Here is a 14,360-nt window from a genome sequence, read left to right as displayed (position 1 = left end):
CTACTACCTCCTGTGATTGGCATTGTGATTGTCTACCCCCAAGCAGCCACGATATGGGTTTGGCTCGCAACGCTTACGATTCACACGGTCAACGACCATTGTGGTTTCCACTTACCGTTTATTTCGACATCGGAGGCGCATGACTACCACCACATGAAGTAAGAATCCACATTGATTTACGAGTGTTTATTGCGAAACTTAGGCTTTTTGTTCACAAAAGCGATTTAAAGAGTGATTCGTCATACAACTTTTCAAATACTTTAGTTTGCGGCAAAAGTCGCCTCTACTGTTAGAAAACACAATAATGTTGGAAATTTCAATGAGTAAGAAGTATTGAGAAATTTTCTTTACTCATATTTTCTCCAAAAATATGCACTTGCTCACGCATGGAATGATAACCCAGCAGAAATAATGCCCACATATTCACTTTAACCTATAAGAAACATTACAGATCTATAAAAAGGCGTTTGCCATCCTTACAAATCGATATTTTTTTTTATAAATATTTTCTATGAAAAGTGGGTAAGCTATTTTCTATTCGATATTTTCTATAAAAAGGCGTATGCCATCCTTACAAATCGGATTTTTTTTTTTACGATAACGTGATTATAATCGCCCTTAGGCCCCTCCTTCAACCATTGGCTTATGGTTTGGACCCAATAGTCTTTCGGGCAAATGTGCTTGAACATTAATTTATACTTCTCAATATCAACCAAAAAGCTTACCCCCATGAGTAGATTAGACCTTGGACAATAGTCATAACCAAACAGTTGCGTAAAGAAGAACAAAATCCTTTTATCCCTACATTGCGCTTTTGAGCAATTAGGCATGTCGAATGAAAGAAAGGGCGGGGTTACTTTACCCCCTAAGATATTTTTACCCCCTGCCCCCCTCTTTCTAAGTTTTTTTTGTCTTTGCTAAATGGGTGTTTTTATTTAAAAACACCCCTTTCTCAATTTTTCAATAAAATGAAAACACTTTTAATATTTGATAATGTTTAAGAAAGCAATTTTTTTAGAATCAGATTTGACTACGTTCATAATTGGATTTACTTGAATGTTCTCCATATTTGAACGTTCAAGCACAAAAATAAACAATGATAATTCTTAAACTTTTTTGTAACAAGTGGTTGGTACAGGAAAACATAAACCTCTAATAAATCAATTTTTTCTTACAATCTACTCCACCGCTTATTAGTAGGACCTGACCAAACTGACCTTTGAATGGTTAAATCGCAAAAAACACGTAAAAGTTATAAAACCAAAACTGTTCAACATCTGAATACAAATAAATAAATCAAATCCACTAATTCATAAAGACTGGTTGTAAATACGAAATGAAAATAGATACTTTCGTCATTAAAAAATCCCATCTTCCAGAAGAAATTAATAATCAATTAAAGCAGGATGTGGCTATTTTATTTTACTAAACAATTCGTGGTAACAAACTTTAAATAAGAAGTGGCTCGGCATAAAAGTAATTGAAATTCTAGAAAAACAACTTCGAATCCAAATTTTCTCTGAGGAGGAAAGAAAGTTTCCGGGCGGAATTTTCCAGGAAAGTTTTTCATGGGCGGGGGGAGAAAAGATTGTAAGTTATGATATTTGCCCATTGTTTACATATAGTTTTTATTATTCGAAATATACGGACGTTTTTCGAGGGAGAGCTTCTGATGGGGTGAAAGGAGGATTCTTAGGAAGATTTTTCACGAAAGGGGTGGGGTAGAATTCCCAGCATGATTTTAATAACGAACAAAATTTAAAAAAAAGTTGAAAGTTTCAACCGAAGGTAATGAGAATTTACCAGGGGGAAAAATTTACATAGGGGTAATCCTACGGGGGAATTTTCCGTGGGAGAGAAATTTTTCAATGAAAATTTTGCACAGAGAAAGGAGATGGTTTTGCTGGCATGATTTGAAAAACGAATAAAAATTAAATAAAATAATCGAGTTTTTTTCAACTGAAAGTAAGGAGCAACCTTAAAACTTCAAAAAACAGAAATTATCCTGGGTACGAAGGGGGCTACCCCTTTCTCAACCCTCGATCTTTACGATTAAGTTCAACATTTTTGGTTAATCCTATAAGAATGACTCCTGAAAGACATGGTTGGTCACTAAAGAACTTTAGTGCAACGACCGGGAACTAAGGAAGGGGCAGCCCTTTTCATATACGGGATGATTTCTGTTCGTCTTGAGTTCTAATGTTGCTTTTTAATTCCGGTTGAAAAACTTGTTCATTTTCGTTTAATCATAAAATACTATGGAACCATATTTTATTTGACGCCAGGGGCATCAAAGATCATGGTTGTACTGATAGGTGGTAAAGAGCGAATCTCGGCCAAAAGCAACCGTAAGTTCAAAATAGAGCACACAAAAAGATAAGAAAAAATTACCATTCGTAGTTGTTCACGAAAATTGACTGTTATTTTGATTAATCATTAGTAAAGCGCCATTGCGAAAACAAATTTATATCAAAAACTTCTTGAAACCCCTCTAAAATGACGTTAGGTAGAAATGAAAAGCACACCATTGGACAGGTTACGATTCAAAGCTTTTGAGCATATCTACTCGCTTCTTGTAGATTTATATTTGAAAAGAGCATATCAAGTTGCGATAGATTTAGAGGTCCATTTTGTTGTCATAAGTTTCTAACACGGAATAGACGGATGATTCGGAGCACAAAGGAGGTTAGAATAAAAACTACTAAGTAGAATGGGATGGTCTAGTGGCTGGAATTTCATGTTGTGGCTACATTAAATAAAAAAAAAACAAGTTTTTTTAAGTGGAAGTAAGGAGGGACATTAAAACTTAAAACGAACAGAAACTACTCCGTATATGAAAGGGGCTGTTGCCACCTCAATGCCCCGCTCTTTGCGCTAAGGTTCGACTCTTTCTCTCAAATCTACTTTTTAAAACAGTGAAAAACTTTAGCGAAAAGAGCGGGGCGTTGGGGAGGGAACAGCCTCTTTCATATACGGAGTAATTTCTGTTTGTTTTAAGTTTTAATGTCGATCCTTACTTTCAGTTGAAAAAAACTTTTTTTTTTATATAATTTCTGAACGTTTTTGAATTAATGCATGTTATGATTCTGGCTCTCCGCACATGAATACTTAGAACGAAATTTGCAGGTTTTTTTTGTTTTTAAATGGCTTTTTCTTAGTTTTGATCGGACGATTTTGAGAAAAAAGGAGTGGGGGAGGAGGCTTAGTTGCCCTCCCGTCTTTTGGCTACTTAAAAAGGCAACTAGAACTTTTAATTTCTTACGAACGTTTTTACTAATAAAAAATATGTGTTACTTCCGAATTAACTATCGTAACGAACTTCCATATTCGTATATTTTTATTACGCATACGAGGGGGTTTGCCCCCTCTTTAATACCTTGCTTTTTATACTAAAGCTTAAATTTTGTCCCATTTCTTTAAGAATGACCCGTGAATCACAAAGGCTGTAGAAGAAATAGTTTAAATTACTAAAAATATTTTGGCGTAAAGAGCAGGTATTTAGGAGGAGATGAGCCCCTCATATGCGTATTAATGTCCGTTCGTTTTGTTTTAATGCTGTTCCTTACTTTCAGTTGAAAAAGCTTGTTCATATTTATCTTTCCATTGTTTTTTGTTTTAAATAATATTAGAAAATCCTGCCCCCTTCATGGAAATTCTCTCCTCTCATGAAACATTCCTCCGTGGAAAGGTCCTCCCATGTAACTCCCTCCCCTCAACCCCCTCCCTATCCAAGAAAAAATTCCACTGAAAACATCTATGCACTTCCCAATAACCATTACTATATGTAAACACTGGTCAAAGTTTGTAACTTGTAGCCCCTCCCCCGGGGACTATGAGGGAGTAAGGTGTCCCCAAAGACATAGTTATTGTGTTTTCGACTATGCTGAACAAAATGACTATCTCAGAATTTTTGCCAGTTGACTTTGGGAAGAAATGAGCGTGGGAGGGGGTCTAGGTGACCTCCAATATTTTTGGTCACTTAAAAAGGACACTAGAGATGTTACTTTCCGGTGGAATGAGGCCTCCCGCAACATTCTAGAACCACTGAGTCAATACGATCACCCCCGGGGAAAATAAAAAAATAAATAAACACGCACCCGTGATCGGTCTTCTGGCAAAAATTACGAAATACCACATTTTTGTAGATAGGAGCTTGGAAATTCTAAATAGGGTTCTCTGATACGCTGAATGTGATGGTGTGATTTTTGTTAAGATTCTATCACTTTTATGGGGTGTTTCTCCATATTTTCGAAAATAAGCGAAATATTCTCAGGCTCGTAACTTTTGATAAGTAAGACTAAATTTGGTGAAACTTACATATTTTAAATCAGTGTAAAAAATCGATTCTTTTGATGTATCTATTAGTATCAAAATTCCATTTTTTAAACATTCGTTTACTATTGAGCCGAATCGCTCCTTACTACAGTTCGTAACCACGAACTGTTTGATACTTAGGCTCGAATTCTCCTTTATACAGTTTTTCTACGAAATGAATATTTACTTTTTAGCGCCCCACTAGTGGCGAAATTTTTTTTTTTTTAATGAAACCAAGGATGCATTTTAGTGCTTTTCATGCAAAAAGTGATCTTTCTTGTTGTTAAAGGTAGGAGAGTGTTAATGTACTACTTGTATGAGGTTTTCAACCATGGTGATTCCAATGGTGTAATTTTCGTTTCTAATAACTATTTCCTCTAAAATTTTGAAGTCCGAGAAGCAAAAATAAGGAGAGCATTCTTTCGTATGAGAAGTTAAAAACTCTTAAAAGCATTATAACAGAAAAATTGCAAAACAATATAATAAGCTCCCATAAATTATATTAACTACCCATCTGCAATTCTTTTAATGTGCTTCAGATTGTTAGAATCTGTATAAATAATTTCATAATAAGACACAATAATAATAATAATAATAATAATAATAATTAATATATAATATTTATATATAATATAAATAATATTTACATATCTATAATATTTATATTTATTATATATATATATTATATATATAATATTATATATATATATATATATATATATATATATATATATATATATATATATGTATATATATATATATATATATATATATATATATATATATATATATATATATATATATATATTAGTTATATAGTTCATTCAGGTTTTTGCAATGTGTTAATATTTGTGATTTGGTAAAATTTATTATATTTAGTTTACCTATTGTTGCTAAAAAGAGAGATATATTAACAGGATAAGCTTGTTTTGGTGTTACTTGGTTGTTTTACATTTGCTGTTTTTTTTTTCTTTCATAGGCATGTATTTTGGGGGTAATACCTGACACGGGGATGCCATGGATATTCTGTGGTAGCCACAACACTTGGCTGGGTAGAGAATTTAAAGTAGCGAAACCCTATATCGGCCAGTGTATTCTCCTGATGAGCCCTTGTGTTGGGTTGTTGCCTCTGAATTATTTGTCTTTATTATTTTTTATATTGTTTGGTAAATGACGAATTATACTTATTGACGACATAACTGCCTGTCCATGGATTATTCTTTATGGTTGATTGTGTATGGCTATGCTGTTTGACCTATGTGATTGTATGGATGAGTAGGGTTAAGGCCTCATTCAAGTGCTGGTCTATATTAATTACTAATGTAGGAAAACAGTCTTCCTTTTCTGCTTCTCTCTCTTTCTTTTTTTTTTTTTTTTTTTCTTTTTTTTGTGTGTTTGTGCTGTTGCATTGGGGATTTCTCTTTTCATGATATTATATAATATTGATATATAATAATAATTTATATATAAATTATATAATAATTTATATAATAATAAATAATAATAATAATAATAATAATAATAATAATAATAATAATAATAAGACATCATAATAAGACATAATAATAAGAATAATAAATAAGACAATTTTTCATAGATAATTAGTTGCTTTACTAAACTCCTCGAAGATGCCAAGGATAGTTTACCATTTGCACTATTTATGTGACTAAATTGCATTTTTTTTTTTAAGGTAAAGTTTAAGAAGATACGAAGTAAAAATTATATTTAATGGCCTTTTTTTTCTTAACAAAAACTCATATTGACTTCAGTAGTTTCTTTGCCTAATATGGACAATGATCTTTCTATAGGTTTTATTGTGAATATTTTAAAAGCATAAAAGCGAACAAAAATTACTTAAAAAAGTTTTCTGATGAAAGTTAAGAACGAAGTTGAAAACAAAAACAAACAAAAAATAGTTTTTTTGTAGTTAATACAGCGCATGTTAGAAAACTACTTTATAAGCTGGCTCGACATAATGCCCCTTAATTGTCGAATTCTGGAAAGCTAGCAGTTTACTGAAAACTAAGCTTGCTGGAGCTTGCAGAGAATTAAAACCATATATTTAAATTTATTATTTCATAACCGGTAAAAGATTTTTAGAAGCCTTATAAATTTGTCTTTTATTTTATGTAGGTGAATTAAGCTTTCTTTGCTCCTAATTCTGTTTTTTATGAATTTTGTTTGGGTTTAGTATAAATGGAATTTTTTCAGAATTTTACCTATTGAGGGAAATATTAAAAGCCAGTTTATCTGAAATAATTTTTCAGATATTTGTGGACTCTGCTCTGTATTTCGAAAATTAGCCTTTTAAAAATTAAAAGCAGCCATGAGTATTATGGTAAAGATGGGTACAGCGGTAAGACCACTGAGGCACTAAAGCTTGACTATATTCGTTTCATCGACCTATTTAGGTGACTATACTACGATAGGGGCACATCTTTGGCGTAATCCAGCCGGTATCTTATTTTCAAATACCTGTCTGAACTTGATTAACAAAAGAAAGTGAACCACTTCATTTCATTTCGAATTGCACTAATAGAATTTATGATATAGTATTGAACTTCACATGACAGCCTCTATAACATTGGCATAGTGTAGTCGCTTGCATCATAATATTCTCTGTTCAAACAGTCCGTGGTAACGAACTATAGTAAGGAGCGACCCGGCTCAATAGAAACCAAAACTCTAAAAAATGAAATTTTGATACCGATAGCTACATCAAAAGAATCGCATTTTAATGCTGATTTTAAATATATAAGTTTCATCAAGTTTAGTCTTATGAATCAAAAGTTAAGAGCCGGAGAAAATTTGTGTTATTTTAGAAAATAGGGGGAAACAGCCCCTAAAAGTCATAGAATATTAACGAAAATTACACCATCAGATTCAGCGTATCAGAAAACCCTACTGTAGAAGTTTCAAGCTCTTATCTACAAAAATGTGGAATTTTGTATTTTTTGCCAGAAGGCAGATCACGGATGCGTGTTTATTTGTTTGTTTTTTTTTTTTTTCCAGGGGTGATCGTATCGACCCAGTTGTCCTAGAATGTTGCGAGAGAGCTCATTCTAACGGAAATGAAAAGTTCTAGTGCCCTTTTTAAGTTACCGAAAAAATTGGACGGCATCTAGGCCCCCTCCCACGCTAATTATTCTCCCAAAGTCAACTGATCAAAATTCTGAGATAGCCATTTTATTCAAAGTAGTCGAAAAAACTTATAACTATGTCTTTGGAGACGACTTACTCCTCCACAGTTCCCGTGGGAGGGGCTACAAGTTACAAACTTTGACCAGTGCTTACATATAGTAATGGTTATTGGGAAGTATACAGGCGTTTTCAGGAGGATTTTTTGGTTGGGGGAGGGGTTGAGAAGAGGGGGATATACTAGGAGAACTTTCCATCAAGGAATTTGTCATGGAGGAAGAAAATTTCCATGAAGGGAGCGCAGGATTTACTAGCATTATTTAAAAAAAAAACAATGAAAAAATAAATATGAAAAAGTTTTTTTCAGCTGGAAGTAAGGAGCAGCATTAAAACTTAAAACGAACAGAAATTATTACCCATATGAGGGGCTCACCTCCTGCTAATACCTCGCTCTTTACGCTAAAGTATTTTTAGTAATGTCAACTATTTATTCTACGGCTTTTGTGATTCAAGGGTCATTTTTAATGAATTGGGACAAAATTTAAGATTTAGTGTGAAGAGAGAGGTACTGACGAGGGGGCGAACCCTCTCATATGTGTAATAAAAACATGAGAATAAAAAATTCTTTACGTAAGCTAATTTATAAGTTACGTATATTTTTACTAATAAAAAGATTCGTAAAAAATTCAAAGTTCTAGTTGCCTTTTTAATAAACCAAAAAATTGGAGGGCAACTAGGCTTCCTTCCCCTCTCTTTTTTTCTCAAAATCATTCGATCAAAATTATGAGAAAGCCATTTAGCCAAAAAAACAAAATGCAAATTTCGTTTTAATTATTCCTCTGCGGAAAGCCAAAATCAAAACATGCGTTGATTCAAAAACGTTCAGAAATTAAATAAAAAAACAAGTTTTTCCAACTGAAAGTAAGGTGCGACATTGAAACTTAAAACGAACAGAAATTACTTCGTATATGAAAGGGGCTACTTCCTCATCAATGACCCGCTCTTTACGCTAAAGTCTTTTACTATTTTAAAAAGAAGAGTTGAGAGAAAGAGTCAAACTTTAGCGTAAAGAGCGGAGCGTTGATGAGGAAGCAGCCCCTTTCATATACGAAGTAATTTCTGTTCGTTTTAAGTTTTAATGTCGCTCCTTACTTTCAGTTGAAAAAACTTGTTTTTTTCATATTTAATACTTTAAGATGTAAAACCAGGACAAGAGGATTTTTAAAATTTTTGATAGGCCGGAGTTTATTTTTCTTAATGACAATCTAATGCAATGCGAAACAACGACTAATCAATTTGTCGTTGTTTACGCTAAAACGTGAAGGATTTCAGAGATGTTTGCGCTAAGGGTGAAGGTGTCAGTGGTTTTTTGAGATTTAAATAGGCCAGAATTTATTTTTCTTAATCTACTTCTAATACCATGAGAAAGAAGGTCAATTGAATATTTCACTGATCTATTTTCAATTTTAAGCTATTTTGTGTGCAATACAGATTGATTTTGAATATTCATGTGAGAATTTAGTCAGTGGTTTTTTGAGATTTAAATAGGCCAGAATTTATTTTTCTTAATCTACTTCTAATACCATGAGAAAGAAGGTCAATTGAATATTTCACTGATCTATTTTCAATTTTAAGCTATTTTGTGTGCAATACAGATTGATTTTGAATATTTAAGTGAGAATTTCAGCTTTATATCCTTTTCCAAAGTTCATTTTGATGCCATTTATGTCTTTTGTATTTTTTTTTTTGGGGGGGGGGGGGGGTAGTGGGAATTCTCAATACTTTATTTCTTTTAGCACTCTGTGGAAATATCGTTTTATCAAATCTGAAGAAAAACTTCATAAAAGGTGTTTTCAAAGATTGGATTTGTTTTAAATTCAGGATCTACTATAGCCTAGGACCAAAAGCAGAGGGAATGAATTTATTAATTTCAGATTTCTGAAGCGTTTCAAAGACACAAAATTTATAGAATTTAGTGAAGATATCGTAGATATCTTGGATTCTCGTAAGTTTAGCGGGGGAAGTGGGTAGGGGCAATTTTTTTTTTTTGCACTCTGAGGAAGTCCTGCTATATAAAACCAGAGGAAAACCTACTAAAAAGATATTTTCCAGGACTTCCTTTATTTTCAACTTACGATCTAATAAACCCTAAGCCTGAAAACATTAGGACTGAATTTGCTTACTTTCAGATTTCTGAAACATTTTCCAAAAATAGACTTGAATATTCAAGTTCAATCTGTTTTGCACACCAAATTGATAAAAATCGAAAAATGGAGTCAAAATGAATTTTAGGAAAATGCCATAACGTTTAAATTTGGTTGACGCACGCATTGTCCCACTTAAATATTCATGTTCAATCTATATTGCCAACAAAATTGCTAAAAATCGAAAACGAATCAGTGAAGTATTTAATTGTCGTTCTTTTCCATGGTATTAGATTGTCATTAAGAAAAATACAACTCTGGCCAATGAAAAATCTCAAAATTCCTCTGGTCTTGGTTTTACCTCTTAGCATAAGCAATGATGTATTAAATATTCGCTCTTTCCCATTGCATTAGAATGTCATTAGGAAAAATAAAACTCTAGCCGATGAAAAATATAAAAAATCCTCTGATCTCTGATTCACCTCTTAGCATAAACAGAGAGGCATTCCCTACCCATTCCTTCCCATTACATTAGCATATAATTAAGATAAATAAACTCTTTCTTGTGAAAAAAAAACTCAAAAATATTCTGGTCTTGGTTTCACCTTTCATCGTAAACAACGATGCATTCAATAGTCGTTCTTTGTCGTTGTATTACAATGTCATTAAGAAAAATAAAACTCTACCCATGAACTTTCTAGGAAATCTTAAAAAATCCCATTGGGCCTAAATCTAGTCAAGCGCATAAAGAGGGTTTACTCCAAATTGATGGGAGGGGGAAATGATAGAATCGGCTTAATCAAAGTGTTCAAAAGTCTGACAGCTAAAATTTCTTATCAGCTACTAACAACGAAAACAGATTGATAAGCAACGAAGATAAAAAAAAGATATACGTAGCCCTCACTTACACACCGCCATATCCCCTAACTCATACTTTCTACTTCTCCTTTCATCCCCCTATCTCCCTTGTTAAAATATATACATATATTTTTGCAATCACCCGCTACCAGGCCCTGAGTCCCAAAAATTCTGAGTCTCCACATTCTGAAATAAAAAAATTGGGTCCGAGCAATTTTAAATTCACAAAAAAGTTCAAGTCCAAGTTCTTTTGTGGGGGAGAGGGGTCAAACATGGAGGTTAGGTGGGTCAAAAAGTAGTGGGGGGTTCATTGGAGCCCTTGGAGGTGGGGCATGGATGACCATAAGTTCACTATGAAGAAGTGTTCATATAAGCACTCGTTCCTATGAAAATAAGGTACAAGCAGTTACACTATGCCTATGTTATAAATGCTGTTATGTAAAGTTCAATGCTATATCATAAATTATTTTAGTCCGATTTAAAATCAAATGAAGCGGCTACTTTCTTTTGTTAATCATGTTCAGACAGGTATTTTAAAATAAGATGGCGGCTCAATTACGATAATGATGTATCTCTATTGTAGTATGGTCATCTAAGTAGGTAAATGACCCGATTATAGGTAGGCTTTAGTGCCTCATGTGTCCCACTGCTGGACCTATCTTGGCCATACTACTATCATGGACTATGAGCGGCTTCCAGTGCATTCAGATGCCCTTGCCTTGAAGTTAATTCTGGTGGCCAGCCAAATGTGGTTTAAAATGGTCTGTAAACCTACAAATTTTATAATTGATTTGAAACAGTAAATTCTAAATTCCTATGGTATATTCTTCAATCAAAGGATTGTGTTCAGAAAATAATTTTCTTTTGATTTTTTTTTTCTTATAGAGCAACACTACTAATAAATGAACAAATATCAAAAATACTTTTGTCTCCAAGTGAACTAAAAGGTACTAGTTATTTTGTTTTTCTAGCTACCAGGTGGAATGGAATTTAAAAAAATCAAAACTCAAAGTTGGGTTGGATTGGACTGTAGAAAATCATATTTGAATGTCTAAGAAAATGTATCTCGACTATCCCATTCTTTCTTTTATCATGGTTTAGAATTTACAGTTTTTGTGTTAGGCTGAAGTCTTATTCGACTTTTTAGTCTGGACGATATTTTGCAAATTACGATGCATAGTTTGCACAGACAAATCTTGCACATTAAATTGCATTCCAAAACAACACCTACCGCTTCATTCAACATCAAATAGCAAAAGCATTACTTGAATATATTGAAAGCATACCTGTAAACGATTAATCAGTAGCATGATTTTCTCTCAAAAAATTTTTTTTGGAGTGTTCCTTTTATTTTCTTAAGATTTGTTATATTGGCCTCTAAACAGACCAAGTTACATAAAAAGCGTTTAAAAGGCGTTTCTGCTGATTTTTTTTTCATTGAGTGTAGCATCCAATATATTGACAAAACATAAATCAAGCTAAGTAAAAATATTCTTTCAGATATCCCCATATTTTTATATAATTTTAAAATCCCCCATTTCAGGTTCACGCAGTGCTATGGTCTTATTGGAATATTAGACTACATACACGGGACAGACACAAAGTTTCGCAAGTCGCCAGAATATGCACGCCGATTCAAGTTGTCAGACTTATTTACAAAGGAAATACCAGCAAACTAACCACTAATATAATATTTGCCTCATATGAGGCTGTTTTGGACTGGATCCGACTGAAATGGAAGTTAGAAATTTTTTCAATTTGGGTTCATGATTGGGATGAAAATTTGTGCCTCAGCATATACTCCACAATCTTTCATGAACTTCTAAGGACCTTAATGACGTGCACTATTTAGTACAAAAATGTGTAAACGTGATTGGACAAAAAAAGTGTGAAAACTTTACAATTACGAAAGAGTTTCTTTTTTAAAATATGTTACAAGAAGACTTATTGGATTGGCACGTGACTAGAAAGAGTTATGCGAAAAAATATGTTGCATGTCCAAGCCATACTTAAAAGATCCTATATATTTTTTACCTCTTTGATGTAAGATCAGAGTAGTCATATCCAAGGAGATGTACTCCTGCCCCAACCCCCCCAAACTGTAACGATTCTTCAGTGTTTATTTGAGATAAGCAAAAAAGTGTCCTGTCTTTTGCTATTTTGTCAAATCTGTACCGTTTCCCCTGAAAAATGTAATTATCACATGCGCGCGTGCCTCTGTGAATCTGTTCGTATTCCAAGATTCAGTCTCCTTTAATACGTATAACAAAAATTATACTAAAATCAAAAACAGTTGACCCTAAGGGACTTAATTGTATGAGTTACAAAATATGCGTGAATTAAAATCCATGTTCTGATCATCCACTAGTTCTGCTTGACTTGTGGTCCAACCAGGAATTTAGTGGATTTTGTAAACTTTTACATCTCTTAATCCAAACCCCAGTTCCACACTAGCCAAAAAAGGATTCGAAGTGGGTCATTCTAGTTTTGCCGTCTTTAATTTTAATCGTGCGTTTGTTTCTTATGGATAACGAATTATCTGCCATTGTTTCCCTTCCAAGATAACAGAAAATCATAAGCAGTATGTAGTGCTGGAAGTGCAGACCGACTTGCTCCATTGCATGCACTTTGATCATTTTGTGGACCTAATTTGGGTATTAGGGCCTGAGAACAGGGCCTAATTCGGTATTATCTGCTAAGGTAATAAGGCTAAGGTTAATGCTAAGGCTATTAGTCTTAAGATTAAAAAAAAGTTCTGGAACACACTCTGAATTCATTTATCAAATATAATGATAAAAAAAAGTCATAAGAGCACAAAGTCATCTGAAGACAGCGCAGTAGCACAAAACTGAGTTTCTTGACTATATTTACCCTGAGAATCGTCCCCTCTCCAGGAGGTAGGACTAAACCGGGGTTACCTGAAATTTCGCAGGTGGTTTATCCACTGCAGTGCCACACGGTTTTTACATCAATTCACCTGTTTAATAAAAATTGCAAAATATTTTATTTACTAATTCGACCAGAAGGCCAAACACCCTTTTTCATACATCAATACTCTTTTGGCATATTGGTGAGACAAGATGATATGAAATACCTAGCACAAATAAAAATTCGTTGGTAATTACTGGTGATTGCCATGAAGTTAAATTGCAACTTCAGAAGTAGATTTACGGAAGGAAAAATTACGATAAGGCACACTGTAAACGTCTAGCCAGGCATAGATAATCCATTTCCATGCAAATGGGAACGAGGAATAATTTAGCAAACAACCAGGCACTAACGCAGGCATTTTTCATGGGGGAGGGGGAGTTCAGACAAAGCTCAATTTTAGGCAAAGAAATGTGTCGATTTTATAAAAATATTGAGACCATTTTGGGTTAAAGGGCTGCCGGAGGGGTGAGTTTGGACAACTGGCAAAACATAGGGGTTTGGAAATCAAAAAACAGTGACGACTTTATTGGGAAAAGGCCTGAAGGTCTCCATCCCCTACTCTCTGCCTGAAAACAGATATATGTAAATCCTAATGTTACGAAAATAAGTTAAAATCAGAATTATATCCCGTAGAAGCATCTTTTTAAGTATTACCAGTTCAGTTTGGTAAGTAATAGGATTAAATTATTTGAATTAATTTTTGGCCTTTTGGTGCAAAAACATTATCAATTTGCTTAAATACTGCCATGAACTTAGGTGATTGTCGATTATTTGAATAATAAGTATTCATTTCCCTGTTAATTTAAAATAGGCAACTCTGGCCTTCTCTGAACTAGTGTCTTTTTAATGCTTTTAAACCATTTTGTAAACATCGGATGTACAATTTTATATCATTAAATGTTTTACTTGTATAATTTTTGTTTTGTTTTTGTTTTTGTGAGCTCCTTTGTTTACCAATCGCATTTTTGGCACAGA

The 14,360-nt window shown here is 33.5% G+C and overlaps 1 long non-coding RNA gene across 1 annotated transcript; it reads left to right on the top strand.

Moving 5' to 3' along the window:
* Positions 1–14,299, top strand: LOC136038782 (uncharacterized). Its single transcript, XR_010620301.1, has 2 exons — positions 1–158; positions 11,998–14,299. It is a non-coding gene; the product is annotated as an uncharacterized LOC136038782 (long non-coding RNA).
* The last annotated feature ends 61 nt before the right edge of the window (positions 14,300–14,360 follow it).

The sequence above is a fragment of the Artemia franciscana genome, chromosome 2 (genome assembly GCF_032884065.1).
Source record: "Artemia franciscana chromosome 2, ASM3288406v1, whole genome shotgun sequence".
NCBI lineage: Eukaryota > Metazoa > Arthropoda > Branchiopoda > Anostraca > Artemiidae > Artemia > Artemia franciscana.
Note: the sequence above shows the minus strand (reverse complement) of the source record. Positions and strands in the feature narration are given on the sequence as shown.